General features: G+C 47.6%; 31 non-coding genes across 31 annotated transcripts; all 31 read left to right on the forward strand.

Annotated features, from left to right (window-relative positions):
- Positions 1-438: 438 nt before the first annotated feature.
- On the forward strand, positions 439-511 carry Trnak-cuu. Its single transcript has one exon. It is a non-coding gene; the product is annotated as a tRNA-Lys (tRNA).
- A 321-nt stretch (positions 512-832) lies between these two features.
- On the forward strand, positions 833-904 carry Trnat-agu. The gene has a single exon. It is a non-coding gene; the product is annotated as a tRNA-Thr (tRNA).
- Positions 905-1,449: 545 nt separating this feature from the next.
- Trnar-ucg lies at positions 1,450-1,522 on the forward strand. The gene has a single exon. It is a non-coding gene; the product is annotated as a tRNA-Arg (tRNA).
- A 438-nt stretch (positions 1,523-1,960) lies between these two features.
- Trnak-cuu lies at positions 1,961-2,033 on the forward strand. Its single transcript has one exon. It is a non-coding gene; the product is annotated as a tRNA-Lys (tRNA).
- A 321-nt stretch (positions 2,034-2,354) lies between these two features.
- On the forward strand, positions 2,355-2,426 carry Trnat-agu. Its single transcript has one exon. It is a non-coding gene; the product is annotated as a tRNA-Thr (tRNA).
- Positions 2,427-2,968: 542 nt separating this feature from the next.
- Trnar-ucg lies at positions 2,969-3,041 on the forward strand. The gene has a single exon. It is a non-coding gene; the product is annotated as a tRNA-Arg (tRNA).
- Positions 3,042-3,479: 438 nt separating this feature from the next.
- Positions 3,480-3,552, forward strand: Trnak-cuu. Its single transcript has one exon. It is a non-coding gene; the product is annotated as a tRNA-Lys (tRNA).
- A 321-nt stretch (positions 3,553-3,873) lies between these two features.
- Positions 3,874-3,945, forward strand: Trnat-agu. Its single transcript has one exon. It is a non-coding gene; the product is annotated as a tRNA-Thr (tRNA).
- A 545-nt stretch (positions 3,946-4,490) lies between these two features.
- Positions 4,491-4,563, forward strand: Trnar-ucg. The gene has a single exon. It is a non-coding gene; the product is annotated as a tRNA-Arg (tRNA).
- A 438-nt stretch (positions 4,564-5,001) lies between these two features.
- On the forward strand, positions 5,002-5,074 carry Trnak-cuu. The gene has a single exon. It is a non-coding gene; the product is annotated as a tRNA-Lys (tRNA).
- Positions 5,075-5,395: 321 nt separating this feature from the next.
- On the forward strand, positions 5,396-5,467 carry Trnat-agu. Its single transcript has one exon. It is a non-coding gene; the product is annotated as a tRNA-Thr (tRNA).
- A 545-nt stretch (positions 5,468-6,012) lies between these two features.
- On the forward strand, positions 6,013-6,085 carry Trnar-ucg. Its single transcript has one exon. It is a non-coding gene; the product is annotated as a tRNA-Arg (tRNA).
- Positions 6,086-6,523: 438 nt separating this feature from the next.
- Trnak-cuu lies at positions 6,524-6,596 on the forward strand. Its single transcript has one exon. It is a non-coding gene; the product is annotated as a tRNA-Lys (tRNA).
- A 321-nt stretch (positions 6,597-6,917) lies between these two features.
- Trnat-agu lies at positions 6,918-6,989 on the forward strand. The gene has a single exon. It is a non-coding gene; the product is annotated as a tRNA-Thr (tRNA).
- Positions 6,990-7,531: 542 nt separating this feature from the next.
- On the forward strand, positions 7,532-7,604 carry Trnar-ucg. The gene has a single exon. It is a non-coding gene; the product is annotated as a tRNA-Arg (tRNA).
- A 438-nt stretch (positions 7,605-8,042) lies between these two features.
- Positions 8,043-8,115, forward strand: Trnak-cuu. The gene has a single exon. It is a non-coding gene; the product is annotated as a tRNA-Lys (tRNA).
- Positions 8,116-8,436: 321 nt separating this feature from the next.
- Trnat-agu lies at positions 8,437-8,508 on the forward strand. The gene has a single exon. It is a non-coding gene; the product is annotated as a tRNA-Thr (tRNA).
- Positions 8,509-9,053: 545 nt separating this feature from the next.
- On the forward strand, positions 9,054-9,126 carry Trnar-ucg. The gene has a single exon. It is a non-coding gene; the product is annotated as a tRNA-Arg (tRNA).
- Positions 9,127-9,564: 438 nt separating this feature from the next.
- Positions 9,565-9,637, forward strand: Trnak-cuu. The gene has a single exon. It is a non-coding gene; the product is annotated as a tRNA-Lys (tRNA).
- A 321-nt stretch (positions 9,638-9,958) lies between these two features.
- Positions 9,959-10,030, forward strand: Trnat-agu. The gene has a single exon. It is a non-coding gene; the product is annotated as a tRNA-Thr (tRNA).
- A 545-nt stretch (positions 10,031-10,575) lies between these two features.
- Positions 10,576-10,648, forward strand: Trnar-ucg. The gene has a single exon. It is a non-coding gene; the product is annotated as a tRNA-Arg (tRNA).
- Positions 10,649-11,086: 438 nt separating this feature from the next.
- Positions 11,087-11,159, forward strand: Trnak-cuu. Its single transcript has one exon. It is a non-coding gene; the product is annotated as a tRNA-Lys (tRNA).
- A 321-nt stretch (positions 11,160-11,480) lies between these two features.
- Positions 11,481-11,552, forward strand: Trnat-agu. Its single transcript has one exon. It is a non-coding gene; the product is annotated as a tRNA-Thr (tRNA).
- A 545-nt stretch (positions 11,553-12,097) lies between these two features.
- Trnar-ucg lies at positions 12,098-12,170 on the forward strand. Its single transcript has one exon. It is a non-coding gene; the product is annotated as a tRNA-Arg (tRNA).
- Positions 12,171-12,608: 438 nt separating this feature from the next.
- Positions 12,609-12,681, forward strand: Trnak-cuu. The gene has a single exon. It is a non-coding gene; the product is annotated as a tRNA-Lys (tRNA).
- Positions 12,682-13,002: 321 nt separating this feature from the next.
- Trnat-agu lies at positions 13,003-13,074 on the forward strand. Its single transcript has one exon. It is a non-coding gene; the product is annotated as a tRNA-Thr (tRNA).
- A 1,334-nt stretch (positions 13,075-14,408) lies between these two features.
- On the forward strand, positions 14,409-14,481 carry Trnak-cuu. Its single transcript has one exon. It is a non-coding gene; the product is annotated as a tRNA-Lys (tRNA).
- Positions 14,482-14,802: 321 nt separating this feature from the next.
- Trnat-agu lies at positions 14,803-14,874 on the forward strand. Its single transcript has one exon. It is a non-coding gene; the product is annotated as a tRNA-Thr (tRNA).
- Positions 14,875-15,419: 545 nt separating this feature from the next.
- On the forward strand, positions 15,420-15,492 carry Trnar-ucg. Its single transcript has one exon. It is a non-coding gene; the product is annotated as a tRNA-Arg (tRNA).
- A 438-nt stretch (positions 15,493-15,930) lies between these two features.
- On the forward strand, positions 15,931-16,003 carry Trnak-cuu. The gene has a single exon. It is a non-coding gene; the product is annotated as a tRNA-Lys (tRNA).
- A 321-nt stretch (positions 16,004-16,324) lies between these two features.
- Positions 16,325-16,396, forward strand: Trnat-agu. Its single transcript has one exon. It is a non-coding gene; the product is annotated as a tRNA-Thr (tRNA).
- Positions 16,397-17,150: the final 754 nt, after the last annotated feature.

Below are 17,150 nucleotides of genomic sequence, written 5' to 3' on the forward strand. Positions count from 1 at the left end.
AGTTTTTCCAGTTCTGCAAAAGATGCATGCTGTTTTACTGAGTTGTTTGAGTACTACAAATCTAGTTGAAAGTTGCTGCTGTCCGCTTCCTGGCTGCAAACCGGCGTCTACCTGAAGCTCAAGCAAGACAAAGGGGTTGTGTAGCGAAATTTTCGGCACAGTGCCGGTCAGGAGAGATTTTTGGAACTACTGCGTCTGACTCAGGACCCAAGAGCTGCGCCACAGGCGTCTGCGCACAGTCGAGCATGTGTGTTGAATAATGGTGCTGATAGCCACGTATCATTTCAAGTAGATTTGATGCCTTTCGGAAAATTTATTTCATTGAATAGGAATTGTAGCTCATTTGTGGCAGCAGGAAATAAGCTGTAGTCAAAAGGATCTTCCATAGATGGTCGCAGGTCGCATAAATACTGTATGGCTCGTGACGCGTTGTGTGGAGCCCGGCTAGCTCAGTCGGTAGAGCATGAGACTCTTAATCTCAGGGTCGTGGGTTCGAGCCCCACGCTGGGCGGCGCAAAATTTTGTGTCTACGCGGATGCAACCTGCGCCCCTCTCGTGAGCCTTGCGTAATGAACGTAACGGGTTACGACGATGCCTAGCTTCGTATGAATATCAGAGGAATGGTTTTTGAAGCTGAAAGTAGCTCTGAAATGAAATAAAAGTGTTGTTTTGGAATTTTAGGCGTACATCGATATCGTGTGAGATGTGTAGGAAAGCAGCAGCTGTGCTAACTAAATACAAATAATGGTCGCTAATGCGGTGCGTTTCCAGCTGAAGGGCTCCGATTGACTGGTCCATAAGATTGAAGTACCCGAAATGTGCACTAGGCGGCGCCTCCTTAGCTCAGTGGCAGAGCGCTGGTCTAGTAAACCAGCGGTCGTGAGTTCGATCCTCACAGGAGGCAAAAGAATTTTGTAACAGCCCCTTCTAACGTAGATCTTCCGAAAAAAGCGGTCAAGGATATAAAAAATTATGAATGGGTTCGGTATTTAAGAAATGCTCTCGCAAATGAATAGTGCGAATGGTGCTATTAAAGTAGGCACCAGAAACTGCTGCTTTTGGCAGTCTCCGGAGAATGCCGACGTGGAATACTTAGTTCTTGTGATGTATTTTCTACCCCTGGTAGAGACCCTCGCGGTTGTCGTCGTCGTCGTCGGCGCCGCCGTCGCTTTGGTAATAGAGGCAACTCGCCATTGTATGACATAGGGTGAGGCACCTTCTGCAAGCGACTGAGATGGCAGTAAGCAATTGAAGCTGATTTGCAACCTCTTGTTTGATCAGCGTCACAAGGGCTTGAATGTAACTTGCGATGGGACACAGCAAGAAGTAGCGTCGCCTTTTTAGTACTGAAATTGGAGATGGAGAATTGCGTCAAAGATGGGAAATTCATTCCGGCAAGCGTACAAATGGCGACAATGAGGTGTGTGTGGGGAAGCATATTGCGCCAGTGACCGTGTGGCCTAATGGATAAGGCGTCGGACTTCGGATCCGAAGATTGCGGGTTCGAATCCTGTCACGGACGAGTTTTTCCAGTTCTGCAAAAGATGCATGCTGTTTTACTGAGTTGTTTGAGTACTACAAATCTAGTTGAAAGTTGCTGCTGTCCGCTTCCTGGCTGCAAACCGGCGTCTACCTGAAGCTCAAGCAAGACAAAGGGGTTGTGTAGCGAAATTTTCGGCACAGTGCCGATCAGGAGAGATTTTTGGAACTACTGCGTCTGACTCAGGACCCAAGAGCTGCGCCACAGGCGTCTGCGCACAGTCGAGCATGTGTGTTGAATAATGGTGCTGATAGCCACGTATCATTTCAAGTAGATTTGATGCCTTTCGGAAAATTTATTTCATTGAATAGGAATTGTAGCTCATTTGTGGCAGCAGGAAATAAGCTGTAGTCAAAAGGATCTTCCATAGATGGTCGCAGGTCGCATAAATACTGTATGGCTCGTGACGCGTTGTGTGGAGCCCGGCTAGCTCAGTCGGTAGAGCATGAGACTCTTAATCTCAGGGTCGTGGGTTCGAGCCCCACGCTGGGCGGCGCAAAATTTTGTGTCTACGCGGATGCAACCTGCGCCCCTCTCGTGAGCCTTGCGTAATGAACGTAACGGGTTACGACGATGCCTAGCTTCGTATGAATATCAGAGGAATGGTTTTTGAAGCTGAAAGTAGCTCTGAAATGAAATAAAAGTGTTGTTTTGGAATTTTAGGCGTACATCGATATCGTGTGAGATGTGTAGGAAAGCAGCAGCTGTGCTAACTAAATACAAATAATGGTCGCTAATGCGGTGCGTTTCCAGCTGAAGGGCTCCGATTGACTGGTCCATAAGATTGAAGTACCCGAAATGTGCACTAGGCGGCGCCTCCTTAGCTCAGTGGCAGAGCGCTGGTCTAGTAAACCAGCGGTCGTGAGTTCGATCCTCACAGGAGGCAAAAGAATTTTGTAACAGCCCCTTCTAACGTAGATCTTCCGAAAAAAGCGGTCAAGGATATAAAAAATTATGAATGGGTTCGGTATTTAAGAAATGCTCTCGCAAATGAATAGTGCGAATGGTGCTATTAAAGTAGGCACCAGAAACTGCTGCTTTTGGCAGTCTCCGGAGAATACCGACGTGGAATACTTAGTTCTTGTGATGTATTTTCTACCCCTGGTAGAGACCCTCGCGGTTGTCGTCGTCGTCGGCGCCGCCGCCGCTTTGGTAATAGAGGCAACTCGCCATTGTATGACATAGGGTGAGGCACCTTCTGCAAGCGACTGAGATGGCAGTAAGCAATTGAAGCTGATTTGCAACCTCTTGTTTGATCAGCGTCACAAGGGCTTGAATGTAACTTGCGATGGGACACAGCAAGAAGTAGCGTCGCCTTTTTAGTACTGAAATTGGAGATGGAGAATTGCGTCAAAGATGGGAAATTCATTCCGGCAAGCGTACAAATGGCGACAATGAGGTGTGTGTGGGGAAGCATATTGCGCCAGTGACCGTGTGGCCTAATGGATAAGGCGTCGGACTTCGGATCCGAAGATTGCGGGTTCGAATCCTGTCACGGTCGAGTTTTTCCAGTTCTGCAAAAGATGCATGCTGTTTTACTGAGTTGTTTGAGTACTACAAATCTAGTTGAAAGTTGCTGCTGTCCGCTTCCTGGCTGCAAACCGGCGTCTACCTGAAGCTCAAGCAAGACAAAGGGGTTGTGTAGCGAAATTTTCGGCACAGTGCCGGTCAGGAGAGATTTTTGGAACTACTGCGTCTGACTCAGGACCCAAGAGCTGCGCCACAGGCGTCTGCGCACAGTCGAGCATGTGTGTTGAATAATGGTGCTGATAGCCACGTATCATTTCAAGTAGATTTGATGCCTTTCGGAAAATTTATTTCATTGAATAGGAATTGTAGCTCATTTGTGGCAGCAGGAAATAAGCTGTAGTCAAAAGGATCTTCCATAGATGGTCGCAGGTCGCATAAATACTGTATGGCTCGTGACGCGTTGTGTGGAGCCCGGCTAGCTCAGTCGGTAGAGCATGAGACTCTTAATCTCAGGGTCGTGGGTTCGAGCCCCACGCTGGGCGGCGCAAAATTTTGTGTCTACGCGGATGCAACCTGCGCCCCTCTCGTGAGCCTTGCGTAATGAACGTAACGGGTTACGACGATGCCTAGCTTCGTATGAATATCAGAGGAATGGTTTTTGAAGCTGAAAGTAGCTCTGAAATGAAATAAAAGTGTTGTTTTGGAATTTTAGGCGTACATCGATATCGTGTGAGATGTGTAGGAAAGCAGCAGCTGTGCTAACTAAATACAAATAATGGTCGCTAATGCGGTGCGTTTCCAGCTGAAGGGCTCCGATTGACTGGTCCATAAGATTGAAGTACCCGAAATGTGCACTAGGCGGCGCCTCCTTAGCTCAGTGGCAGAGCGCTGGTCTAGTAAACCAGCGGTCGTGAGTTCGATCCTCACAGGAGGCAAAAGAATTTTGTAACAGCCCCTTCTAACGTAGATCTTCCGAAAAAAGCGGTCAAGGATATAAAAAATTATGAATGGGTTCGGTATTTAAGAAATGCTCTCGCAAATGAATAGTGCGAATGGTGCTATTAAAGTAGGCACCAGAAACTGCTGCTTTTGGCAGTCTCCGGAGAATGCCGACGTGGAATACTTAGTTCTTGTGATGTATTTTCTACCCCTGGTAGAGACCCTCGCGGTTGTCGTCGTCGTCGTCGGCGCCGCCGTCGCTTTGGTAATAGAGGCAACTCGCCATTGTATGACATAGGGTGAGGCACCTTCTGCAAGCGACTGAGATGGCAGTAAGCAATTGAAGCTGATTTGCAACCTCTTGTTTGATCAGCGTCACAAGGGCTTGAATGTAACTTGCGATGGGACACAGCAAGAAGTAGCGTCGCCTTTTTAGTACTGAAATTGGAGATGGAGAATTGCGTCAAAGATGGGAAATTCATTCCGGCAAGCGTACAAATGGCGACAATGAGGTGTGTGTGGGGAAGCATATTGCGCCAGTGACCGTGTGGCCTAATGGATAAGGCGTCGGACTTCGGATCCGAAGATTGCGGGTTCGAATCCTGTCACGGACGAGTTTTTCCAGTTCTGCAAAAGATGCATGCTGTTTTACTGAGTTGTTTGAGTACTACAAATCTAGTTGAAAGTTGCTGCTGTCCGCTTCCTGGCTGCAAACCGGCGTCTACCTGAAGCTCAAGCAAGACAAAGGGGTTGTGTAGCGAAATTTTCGGCACAGTGCCGATCAGGAGAGATTTTTGGAACTACTGCGTCTGACTCAGGACCCAAGAGCTGCGCCACAGGCGTCTGCGCACAGTCGAGCATGTGTGTTGAATAATGGTGCTGATAGCCACGTATCATTTCAAGTAGATTTGATGCCTTTCGGAAAATTTATTTCATTGAATAGGAATTGTAGCTCATTTGTGGCAGCAGGAAATAAGCTGTAGTCAAAAGGATCTTCCATAGATGGTCGCAGGTCGCATAAATACTGTATGGCTCGTGACGCGTTGTGTGGAGCCCGGCTAGCTCAGTCGGTAGAGCATGAGACTCTTAATCTCAGGGTCGTGGGTTCGAGCCCCACGCTGGGCGGCGCAAAATTTTGTGTCTACGCGGATGCAACCTGCGCCCCTCTCGTGAGCCTTGCGTAATGAACGTAACGGGTTACGACGATGCCTAGCTTCGTATGAATATCAGAGGAATGGTTTTTGAAGCTGAAAGTAGCTCTGAAATGAAATAAAAGTGTTGTTTTGGAATTTTAGGCGTACATCGATATCGTGTGAGATGTGTAGGAAAGCAGCAGCTGTGCTAACTAAATACAAATAATGGTCGCTAATGCGGTGCGTTTCCAGCTGAAGGGCTCCGATTGACTGGTCCATAAGATTGAAGTACCCGAAATGTGCACTAGGCGGCGCCTCCTTAGCTCAGTGGCAGAGCGCTGGTCTAGTAAACCAGCGGTCGTGAGTTCGATCCTCACAGGAGGCAAAAGAATTTTGTAACAGCCCCTTCTAACGTAGATCTTCCGAAAAAAGCGGTCAAGGATATAAAAAATTATGAATGGGTTCGGTATTTAAGAAATGCTCTCGCAAATGAATAGTGCGAATGGTGCTATTAAAGTAGGCACCAGAAACTGCTGCTTTTGGCAGTCTCCGGAGAATGCCGACGTGGAATACTTAGTTCTTGTGATGTATTTTCTACCCCTGGTAGAGACCCTCGCGGTTGTCGTCGTCGTCGTCGGCGCCGCCGTCGCTTTGGTAATAGAGGCAACTCGCCATTGTATGACATAGGGTGAGGCACCTTCTGCAAGCGACTGAGATGGCAGTAAGCAATTGAAGCTGATTTGCAACCTCTTGTTTGATCAGCGTCACAAGGGCTTGAATGTAACTTGCGATGGGACACAGCAAGAAGTAGCGTCGCCTTTTTAGTACTGAAATTGGAGATGGAGAATTGCGTCAAAGATGGGAAATTCATTCCGGCAAGCGTACAAATGGCGACAATGAGGTGTGTGTGGGGAAGCATATTGCGCCAGTGACCGTGTGGCCTAATGGATAAGGCGTCGGACTTCGGATCCGAAGATTGCGGGTTCGAATCCTGTCACGGACGAGTTTTTCCAGTTCTGCAAAAGATGCATGCTGTTTTACTGAGTTGTTTGAGTACTACAAATCTAGTTGAAAGTTGCTGCTGTCCGCTTCCTGGCTGCAAACCGGCGTCTACCTGAAGCTCAAGCAAGACAAAGGGGTTGTGTAGCGAAATTTTCGGCACAGTGCCGATCAGGAGAGATTTTTGGAACTACTGCGTCTGACTCAGGACCCAAGAGCTGCGCCACAGGCGTCTGCGCACAGTCGAGCATGTGTGTTGAATAATGGTGCTGATAGCCACGTATCATTTCAAGTAGATTTGATGCCTTTCGGAAAATTTATTTCATTGAATAGGAATTGTAGCTCATTTGTGGCAGCAGGAAATAAGCTGTAGTCAAAAGGATCTTCCATAGATGGTCGCAGGTCGCATAAATACTGTATGGCTCGTGACGCGTTGTGTGGAGCCCGGCTAGCTCAGTCGGTAGAGCATGAGACTCTTAATCTCAGGGTCGTGGGTTCGAGCCCCACGCTGGGCGGCGCAAAATTTTGTGTCTACGCGGATGCAACCTGCGCCCCTCTCGTGAGCCTTGCGTAATGAACGTAACGGGTTACGACGATGCCTAGCTTCGTATGAATATCAGAGGAATGGTTTTTGAAGCTGAAAGTAGCTCTGAAATGAAATAAAAGTGTTGTTTTGGAATTTTAGGCGTACATCGATATCGTGTGAGATGTGTAGGAAAGCAGCAGCTGTGCTAACTAAATACAAATAATGGTCGCTAATGCGGTGCGTTTCCAGCTGAAGGGCTCCGATTGACTGGTCCATAAGATTGAAGTACCCGAAATGTGCACTAGGCGGCGCCTCCTTAGCTCAGTGGCAGAGCGCTGGTCTAGTAAACCAGCGGTCGTGAGTTCGATCCTCACAGGAGGCAAAAGAATTTTGTAACAGCCCCTTCTAACGTAGATCTTCCGAAAAAAGCGGTCAAGGATATAAAAAATTATGAATGGGTTCGGTATTTAAGAAATGCTCTCGCAAATGAATAGTGCGAATGGTGCTATTAAAGTAGGCACCAGAAACTGCTGCTTTTGGCAGTCTCCGGAGAATACCGACGTGGAATACTTAGTTCTTGTGATGTATTTTCTACCCCTGGTAGAGACCCTCGCGGTTGTCGTCGTCGTCGGCGCCGCCGCCGCTTTGGTAATAGAGGCAACTCGCCATTGTATGACATAGGGTGAGGCACCTTCTGCAAGCGACTGAGATGGCAGTAAGCAATTGAAGCTGATTTGCAACCTCTTGTTTGATCAGCGTCACAAGGGCTTGAATGTAACTTGCGATGGGACACAGCAAGAAGTAGCGTCGCCTTTTTAGTACTGAAATTGGAGATGGAGAATTGCGTCAAAGATGGGAAATTCATTCCGGCAAGCGTACAAATGGCGACAATGAGGTGTGTGTGGGGAAGCATATTGCGCCAGTGACCGTGTGGCCTAATGGATAAGGCGTCGGACTTCGGATCCGAAGATTGCGGGTTCGAATCCTGTCACGGTCGAGTTTTTCCAGTTCTGCAAAAGATGCATGCTGTTTTACTGAGTTGTTTGAGTACTACAAATCTAGTTGAAAGTTGCTGCTGTCCGCTTCCTGGCTGCAAACCGGCGTCTACCTGAAGCTCAAGCAAGACAAAGGGGTTGTGTAGCGAAATTTTCGGCACAGTGCCGGTCAGGAGAGATTTTTGGAACTACTGCGTCTGACTCAGGACCCAAGAGCTGCGCCACAGGCGTCTGCGCACAGTCGAGCATGTGTGTTGAATAATGGTGCTGATAGCCACGTATCATTTCAAGTAGATTTGATGCCTTTCGGAAAATTTATTTCATTGAATAGGATTTGTAGCTCATTTGTGGCAGCAGGAAATAAGCTGTAGTCAAAAGGATCTTCCATAGATGGTCGCAGGTCGCATAAATACTGTATGGCTCGTGACGCGTTGTGTGGAGCCCGGCTAGCTCAGTCGGTAGAGCATGAGACTCTTAATCTCAGGGTCGTGGGTTCGAGCCCCACGCTGGGCGGCGCAAAATTTTGTGTCTACGCGGATGCAACCTGCGCCCCTCTCGTGAGCCTTGCGTAATGAACGTAACGGGTTACGACGATGCCTAGCTTCGTATGAATATCAGAGGAATGGTTTTTGAAGCTGAAAGTAGCTCTGAAATGAAATAAAAGTGTTGTTTTGGAATTTTAGGCGTACATCGATATCGTGTGAGATGTGTAGGAAAGCAGCAGCTGTGCTAACTAAATACAAATAATGGTCGCTAATGCGGTGCGTTTCCAGCTGAAGGGCTCCGATTGACTGGTCCATAAGATTGAAGTACCCGAAATGTGCACTAGGCGGCGCCTCCTTAGCTCAGTGGCAGAGCGCTGGTCTAGTAAACCAGCGGTCGTGAGTTCGATCCTCACAGGAGGCAAAAGAATTTTGTAACAGCCCCTTCTAACGTAGATCTTCCGAAAAAAGCGGTCAAGGATATAAAAAATTATGAATGGGTTCGGTATTTAAGAAATGCTCTCGCAAATGAATAGTGCGAATGGTGCTATTAAAGTAGGCACCAGAAACTGCTGCTTTTGGCAGTCTCCGGAGAATGCCGACGTGGAATACTTAGTTCTTGTGATGTATTTTCTACCCCTGGTAGAGACCCTCGCGGTTGTCGTCGTCGTCGTCGGCGCCGCCGTCGCTTTGGTAATAGAGGCAACTCGCCATTGTATGACATAGGGTGAGGCACCTTCTGCAAGCGACTGAGATGGCAGTAAGCAATTGAAGCTGATTTGCAACCTCTTGTTTGATCAGCGTCACAAGGGCTTGAATGTAACTTGCGATGGGACACAGCAAGAAGTAGCGTCGCCTTTTTAGTACTGAAATTGGAGATGGAGAATTGCGTCAAAGATGGGAAATTCATTCCGGCAAGCGTACAAATGGCGACAATGAGGTGTGTGTGGGGAAGCATATTGCGCCAGTGACCGTGTGGCCTAATGGATAAGGCGTCGGACTTCGGATCCGAAGATTGCGGGTTCGAATCCTGTCACGGACGAGTTTTTCCAGTTCTGCAAAAGATGCATGCTGTTTTACTGAGTTGTTTGAGTACTACAAATCTAGTTGAAAGTTGCTGCTGTCCGCTTCCTGGCTGCAAACCGGCGTCTACCTGAAGCTCAAGCAAGACAAAGGGGTTGTGTAGCGAAATTTTCGGCACAGTGCCGATCAGGAGAGATTTTTGGAACTACTGCGTCTGACTCAGGACCCAAGAGCTGCGCCACAGGCGTCTGCGCACAGTCGAGCATGTGTGTTGAATAATGGTGCTGATAGCCACGTATCATTTCAAGTAGATTTGATGCCTTTCGGAAAATTTATTTCATTGAATAGGAATTGTAGCTCATTTGTGGCAGCAGGAAATAAGCTGTAGTCAAAAGGATCTTCCATAGATGGTCGCAGGTCGCATAAATACTGTATGGCTCGTGACGCGTTGTGTGGAGCCCGGCTAGCTCAGTCGGTAGAGCATGAGACTCTTAATCTCAGGGTCGTGGGTTCGAGCCCCACGCTGGGCGGCGCAAAATTTTGTGTCTACGCGGATGCAACCTGCGCCCCTCTCGTGAGCCTTGCGTAATGAACGTAACGGGTTACGACGATGCCTAGCTTCGTATGAATATCAGAGGAATGGTTTTTGAAGCTGAAAGTAGCTCTGAAATGAAATAAAAGTGTTGTTTTGGAATTTTAGGCGTACATCGATATCGTGTGAGATGTGTAGGAAAGCAGCAGCTGTGCTAACTAAATACAAATAATGGTCGCTAATGCGGTGCGTTTCCAGCTGAAGGGCTCCGATTGACTGGTCCATAAGATTGAAGTACCCGAAATGTGCACTAGGCGGCGCCTCCTTAGCTCAGTGGCAGAGCGCTGGTCTAGTAAACCAGCGGTCGTGAGTTCGATCCTCACAGGAGGCAAAAGAATTTTGTAACAGCCCCTTCTAACGTAGATCTTCCGAAAAAAGCGGTCAAGGATATAAAAAATTATGAATGGGTTCGGTATTTAAGAAATGTTCTCGCAAATGAATAGTGCGAATGGTGCTATTAAAGTAGGCACCAGAAACTGCTGCTTTTGGCAGTCTCCGGAGAATGCCGACGTGGAATACTTAGTTCTTGTGATGTATTTTCTACCCCTGGTAGAGACCCTCGCGGTTGTCGTCGTCGTCGTCGGCGCCGCCGTCGCTTTGGTAATAGAGGCAACTCGCCATTGTATGACATAGGGTGAGGCACCTTCTGCAAGCGACTGAGATGGCAGTAAGCAATTGAAGCTGATTTGCAACCTCTTGTTTGATCAGCGTCACAAGGGCTTGAATGTAACTTGCGATGGGACACAGCAAGAAGTAGCGTCGCCTTTTTAGTACTGAAATTGGAGATGGAGAATTGCGTCAAAGATGGGAAATTCATTCCGGCAAGCGTACAAATGGCGACAATGAGGTGTGTGTGGGGAAGCATATTGCGCCAGTGACCGTGTGGCCTAATGGATAAGGCGTCGGACTTCGGATCCGAAGATTGCGGGTTCGAATCCTGTCACGGACGAGTTTTTCCAGTTCTGCAAAAGATGCATGCTGTTTTACTGAGTTGTTTGAGTACTACAAATCTAGTTGAAAGTTGCTGCTGTCCGCTTCCTGGCTGCAAACCGGCGTCTACCTGAAGCTCAAGCAAGACAAAGGGGTTGTGTAGCGAAATTTTCGGCACAGTGCCGATCAGGAGAGATTTTTGGAACTACTGCGTCTGACTCAGGACCCAAGAGCTGCGCCACAGGCGTCTGCGCACAGTCGAGCATGTGTGTTGAATAATGGTGCTGATAGCCACGTATCATTTCAAGTAGATTTGATGCCTTTCGGAAAATTTATTTCATTGAATAGGAATTGTAGCTCATTTGTGGCAGCAGGAAATAAGCTGTAGTCAAAAGGATCTTCCATAGATGGTCGCAGGTCGCATAAATACTGTATGGCTCGTGACGCGTTGTGTGGAGCCCGGCTAGCTCAGTCGGTAGAGCATGAGACTCTTAATCTCAGGGTCGTGGGTTCGAGCCCCACGCTGGGCGGCGCAAAATTTTGTGTCTACGCGGATGCAACCTGCGCCCCTCTCGTGAGCCTTGCGTAATGAACGTAACGGGTTACGACGATGCCTAGCTTCGTATGAATATCAGAGGAATGGTTTTTGAAGCTGAAAGTAGCTCTGAAATGAAATAAAAGTGTTGTTTTGGAATTTTAGGCGTACATCGATATCGTGTGAGATGTGTAGGAAAGCAGCAGCTGTGCTAACTAAATACAAATAATGGTCGCTAATGCGGTGCGTTTCCAGCTGAAGGGCTCCGATTGACTGGTCCATAAGATTGAAGTACCCGAAATGTGCACTAGGCGGCGCCTCCTTAGCTCAGTGGCAGAGCGCTGGTCTAGTAAACCAGCGGTCGTGAGTTCGATCCTCACAGGAGGCAAAAGAATTTTGTAACAGCCCCTTCTAACGTAGATCTTCCGAAAAAAGCGGTCAAGGATATAAAAAATTATGAATGGGTTCGGTATTTAAGAAATGTTCTCGCAAATGAATAGTGCGAATGGTGCTATTAAAGTAGGCACCAGAAACTGCTGCTTTTGGCAGTCTCCGGAGAATGCCGACGTGGAATACTTAGTTCTTGTGATGTATTTTCTACCCCTGGTAGAGACCCTCGCGGTTGTCGTCGTCGTCGTCGGCGCCGCCGTCGCTTTGGTAATAGAGGCAACTCGCCATTGTATGACATAGGGTGAGGCACCTTCTGCAAGCGACTGAGATGGCAGTAAGCAATTGAAGCTGATTTGCAACCTCTTGTTTGATCAGCGTCACAAGGGCTTGAATGTAACTTGCGATGGGACACAGCAAGAAGTAGCGTCGCCTTTTTAGTACTGAAATTGGAGATGGAGAATTGCGTCAAAGATGGGAAATTCATTCCGGCAAGCGTACAAATGGCGACAATGAGGTGTGTGTGGGGAAGCATATTGCGCCAGTGACCGTGTGGCCTAATGGATAAGGCGTCGGACTTCGGATCCGAAGATTGCGGGTTCGAATCCTGTCACGGACGAGTTTTTCCAGTTCTGCAAAAGATGCATGCTGTTTTACTGAGTTGTTTGAGTACTACAAATCTAGTTGAAAGTTGCTGCTGTCCGCTTCCTGGCTGCAAACCGGCGTCTACCTGAAGCTCAAGCAAGACAAAGGGGTTGTGTAGCGAAATTTTCGGCACAGTGCCGATCAGGAGAGATTTTTGGAACTACTGCGTCTGACTCAGGACCCAAGAGCTGCGCCACAGGCGTCTGCGCACAGTCGAGCATGTGTGTTGAATAATGGTGCTGATAGCCACGTATCATTTCAAGTAGATTTGATGCCTTTCGGAAAATTTATTTCATTGAATAGGAATTGTAGCTCATTTGTGGCAGCAGGAAATAAGCTGTAGTCAAAAGGATCTTCCATAGATGGTCGCAGGTCGCATAAATACTGTATGGCTCGTGACGCGTTGTGTGGAGCCCGGCTAGCTCAGTCGGTAGAGCATGAGACTCTTAATCTCAGGGTCGTGGGTTCGAGCCCCACGCTGGGCGGCGCAAAATTTTGTGTCTACGCGGATGCAACCTGCGCCCCTCTCGTGAGCCTTGCGTAATGAACGTAACGGGTTACGACGATGCCTAGCTTCGTATGAATATCAGAGGAATGGTTTTTGAAGCTGAAAGTAGCTCTGAAATGAAATAAAAGTGTTGTTTTGGAATTTTAGGCGTACATCGATATCGTGTGAGATGTGTAGGAAAGCAGCAGCTGTGCTAACTAAATACAAATAATGGTCGCTAATGCGGTGCGTTTCCAGCTGAAGGGCTCCGATTGACTGGTCCATAAGATTGAAGTACCCGAAATGTGCACTAGGCGGCGCCTCCTTAGCTCAGTGGCAGAGCGCTGGTCTAGTAAACCAGCGGTCGTGAGTTCGATCCTCACAGGAGGCAAAAGAATTTTGTAACAGCCCCTTCTAACGTAGATCTTCCGAAAAAAGCGGTCAAGGATATAAAAAATTATGAATGGGTTCGGTATTTAAGAAATGCTCTCGCAAATGAATAGTGCGAATGGTGCTATTAAAGTAGGCACCAGAAACTGCTGCTTTTGGCAGTCTCCGGAGAATGCCGACGTGGAATACTTAGTTCTTGTGATGTATTTTCTACCCCGGGTAGAGACCCTCGCGGTTGTCGTCGTCGTCGTCGGCGCCGCCGCTTTGGTAATAGAGGCAACTCGCCATTGTATGACATAGGGTGAGGCACCTTCTGCAAGCGACTGAGATGGCAGTAAGCAATTGAAGCTGATTTGCAACCTCTTGTTTGATCAGCGTCACAAGGGCTTGAATGTAACTTGCGATGGGACACAGCAAGAAGTAGCGTCGCCTTTTTAGTACTGAAATTGGAGATGGAGAATTGCGTCAAAGATGGGAAATTCATTCCGGCAAGCGTACAAATGGCGACAATGAGGTGTGTGTGGGGAAGCATATTGCGCCAGTGACCGTGTGGCCTAATGGATTATTCCTCATTATTTGTTTTTTGCGGGAAGAGACATTTTTTTTTCCCTTGGTTTTGAGAGAGATTTCTATTTTTCGTTGCACTTATATTACAAAGAAGACGAGGCAATGAACTCCTTGTAATCCGGAAGAACCAGTATTCTTTTTGTGTACTGTGAATCTGGAGACTTTGATTTCTTTTGACTATAGCTGATGAAGCTCGCCAAGGACGGCATTCATGGAGAGCGCAAGGAGGGCTGTAAGGGGAGAAGGGAGGCCCTAAAAAAAGAAAAAAAAAATGGATAAGGCGTCGGACTTCGGATCCGAAGATTGCGGGTTCGAATCCTGTCACGGACGAGTTTTTCCAGTTCTGCAAAAGATGCATGCTGTTTTACTGAGTTGTTTGAGTACTACAAATCTAGTTGAAAGTTGCTGCTGTCCGCTTCCTGGCTGCAAACCGGCGTCTACCTGAAGCTCAAGCAAGACAAAGGGGTTGTGTAGCGAAATTTTCGGCACAGTGCCGATCAGGAGAGATTTTTGGAACTACTGCGTCTGACTCAGGACCCAAGAGCTGCGCCACAGGCGTCTGCGCACAGTCGAGCATGTGTGTTGAATAATGGTGCTGATAGCCACGTATCATTTCAAGTAGATTTGATGCCTTTCGGAAAATTTATTTCATTGAATAGGAATTGTAGCTCATTTGTGGCAGCAGGAAATAAGCTGTAGTCAAAAGGATCTTCCATAGATGGTCGCAGGTCGCATAAATACTGTATGGCTCGTGACGCATTGTGTGGAGCCCGGCTAGCTCAGTCGGTAGAGCATGAGACTCTTAATCTCAGGGTCGTGGGTTCGAGCCCCACGCTGGGCGGCGCAAAATTTTGTGTCTACGCGGATGCAACCTGCGCCCCTCTCGTGAGCCTTGCGTAATGAACGTAACGGGTTACGACGATGCCTAGCTTCGTATGAATATCAGAGGAATGGTTTTTGAAGCTGAAAGTAGCTCTGAAATGAAATAAAAGTGTTGTTTTGGAATTTTAGGCGTACATCGATATCGTGTGAGATGTGTAGGAAAGCAGCAGCTGTGCTAACTAAATACAAATAATGGTCGCTAATGCGGTGCGTTTCCAGCTGAAGGGCTCCGATTGACTGGTCCATAAGATTGAAGTACCCGAAATGTGCACTAGGCGGCGCCTCCTTAGCTCAGTGGCAGAGCGCTGGTCTAGTAAACCAGCGGTCGTGAGTTCGATCCTCACAGGAGGCAAAAGAATTTTGTAACAGCCCCTTCTAACGTAGATCTTCCGAAAAAAGCGGTCAAGGATATAAAAAATTATGAATGGGTTCGGTATTTAAGAAATGCTCTCGCAAATGAATAGTGCGAATGGTGCTATTAAAGTAGGCACCAGAAACTGCTGCTTTTGGCAGTCTCCGGAGAATGCCGACGTGGAATACTTAGTTCTTGTGATGTATTTTCTACCCCTGGTAGAGACCCTCGCGGTTGTCGTCGTCGTCGTCGGCGCCGCCGCCGCTTTGGTAATAGAGGCAACTCGCCATTGTATGACATAGGGTGAGGCACCTTCTGCAAGCGACTGAGATGGCAGTAAGCAATTGAAGCTGATTTGCAACCTCTTGTTTGATCAGCGTCACAAGGGCTTGAATGTAACTTGCGATGGGACACAGCAAGAAGTAGCGTCGCCTTTTTAGTACTGAAATTGGAGATGGAGAATTGCGTCAAAGATGGGAAATTCATTCCGGCAAGCGTACAAATGGCGACAATGAGGTGTGTGTGGGGAAGCATATTGCGCCAGTGACCGTGTGGCCTAATGGATAAGGCGTCGGACTTCGGATCCGAAGATTGCGGGTTCGAATCCTGTCACGGACGAGTTTTTCCAGTTCTGCAAAAGATGCATGCTGTTTTACTGAGTTGTTTGAGTACTACAAATCTAGTTGAAAGTTGCTGCTGTCCGCTTCCTGGCTGCAAACCGGCGTCTACCTGAAGCTCAAGCAAGACAAAGGGGTTGTGTAGCGAAATTTTCGGCACAGTGCCGATCAGGAGAGATTTTTGGAACTACTGCGTCTGACTCAGGACCCAAGAGCTGCGCCACAGGCGTCTGCGCACAGTCGAGCATGTGTGTTGAATAATGGTGCTGATAGCCACGTATCATTTCAAGTAGATTTGATGCCTTTCGGAAAATTTATTTCATTGAATAGGAATTGTAGCTCATTTGTGGCAGCAGGAAATAAGCTGTAGTCAAAAGGATCTTCCATAGATGGTCGCAGGTCGCATAAATACTGTATGGCTCGTGACGCGTTGTGTGGAGCCCGGCTAGCTCAGTCGGTAGAGCATGAGACTCTTAATCTCAGGGTCGTGGGTTCGAGCCCCACGCTGGGCGGCGCAAAATTTTGTGTCTACGCGGATGCAACCTGCGCCCCTCTCGTGAGCCTTGCGTAATGAACGTAACGGGTTACGACGATGCCTAGCTTCGTATGAATATCAGAGGAATGGTTTTTGAAGCTGAAAGTAGCTTTGAAATGAAATAAAAGTGTTGTTTTGGAATTTTAGGCGTACATCGATATCGTGTGAGATGTGTAGGAAAGCAGCAGCTGTGCTAACTAAATACAAATAATGGTCGCTAATGCGGTGCGTTTCCAGCTGAAGGGCTCCGATTGACTGGTCCATAAGATTGAAGTACCCGAAATGTGCACTAGGCGGCGCCTCCTTAGCTCAGTGGCAGAGCGCTGGTCTAGTAAACCAGCGGTCGTGAGTTCGATCCTCACAGGAGGCAAAAGAATTTTGTAACAGCCCCTTCTAACGTAGATCTTCCGAAAAAAGCGGTCAAGGATATAAAAAATTATGAATGGGTTCGGTATTTAAGAAATGCTCTCGCAAATGAATAGTGCGAATGGTGCTATTAAAGTAGGCACCAGAAACTGCTGCTTTTGGCAGTCTCCGGAGAATGCCGACGTGGAATACTTAGTTCTTGTGATGTATTTTCTACCCCGGGTAGAGACCCTCGCGGTTGTCGTCGTCGTCGTCGGCGCCGCCGCTTTGGTAATAGAGGCAACTCGCCATTGTATGACATAGGGTGAGGCACCTTCTGCAAGCGACTGAGATGGCAGTAAGCAATTGAAGCTGATTTGCAACCTCTTGTTTGATCAGCGTCACAAGGGCTTGAATGTAACTTGCGATGGGACACAGCAAGAAGTAGCGTCGCCTTTTTAGTACTGAAATTGGAGATGGAGAATTGCGTCAAAGATGGGAAATTCATTCCGGCAAGCGTACAAATGGCGACAATGAGGTGTGTGTGGGGAAGCATATTGCGCCAGTGACCGTGTGGCCTAATGGATTATTCCTCATTATTTGTTTTTTGCGGGAAGAGACATTTTTTTTTCCCTTGGTTTTGAGAGAGATTTCTATTTTTCGTTGCACTTATATTACAAAGAAGACGAGGCAATGAACTCCTTGTAATCCGGAAGAACCAGTATTCTTTTTGTGTACTGTGAATCTGGAGACTTTGATTTCTTTTGACTATAGCTGAT

The sequence above is a fragment of the Schistocerca piceifrons genome, chromosome 7 (assembly GCF_021461385.2).
Source record: "Schistocerca piceifrons isolate TAMUIC-IGC-003096 chromosome 7, iqSchPice1.1, whole genome shotgun sequence".
NCBI classification, from domain to species: Eukaryota; Metazoa; Arthropoda; class Insecta; order Orthoptera; family Acrididae; genus Schistocerca; species Schistocerca piceifrons.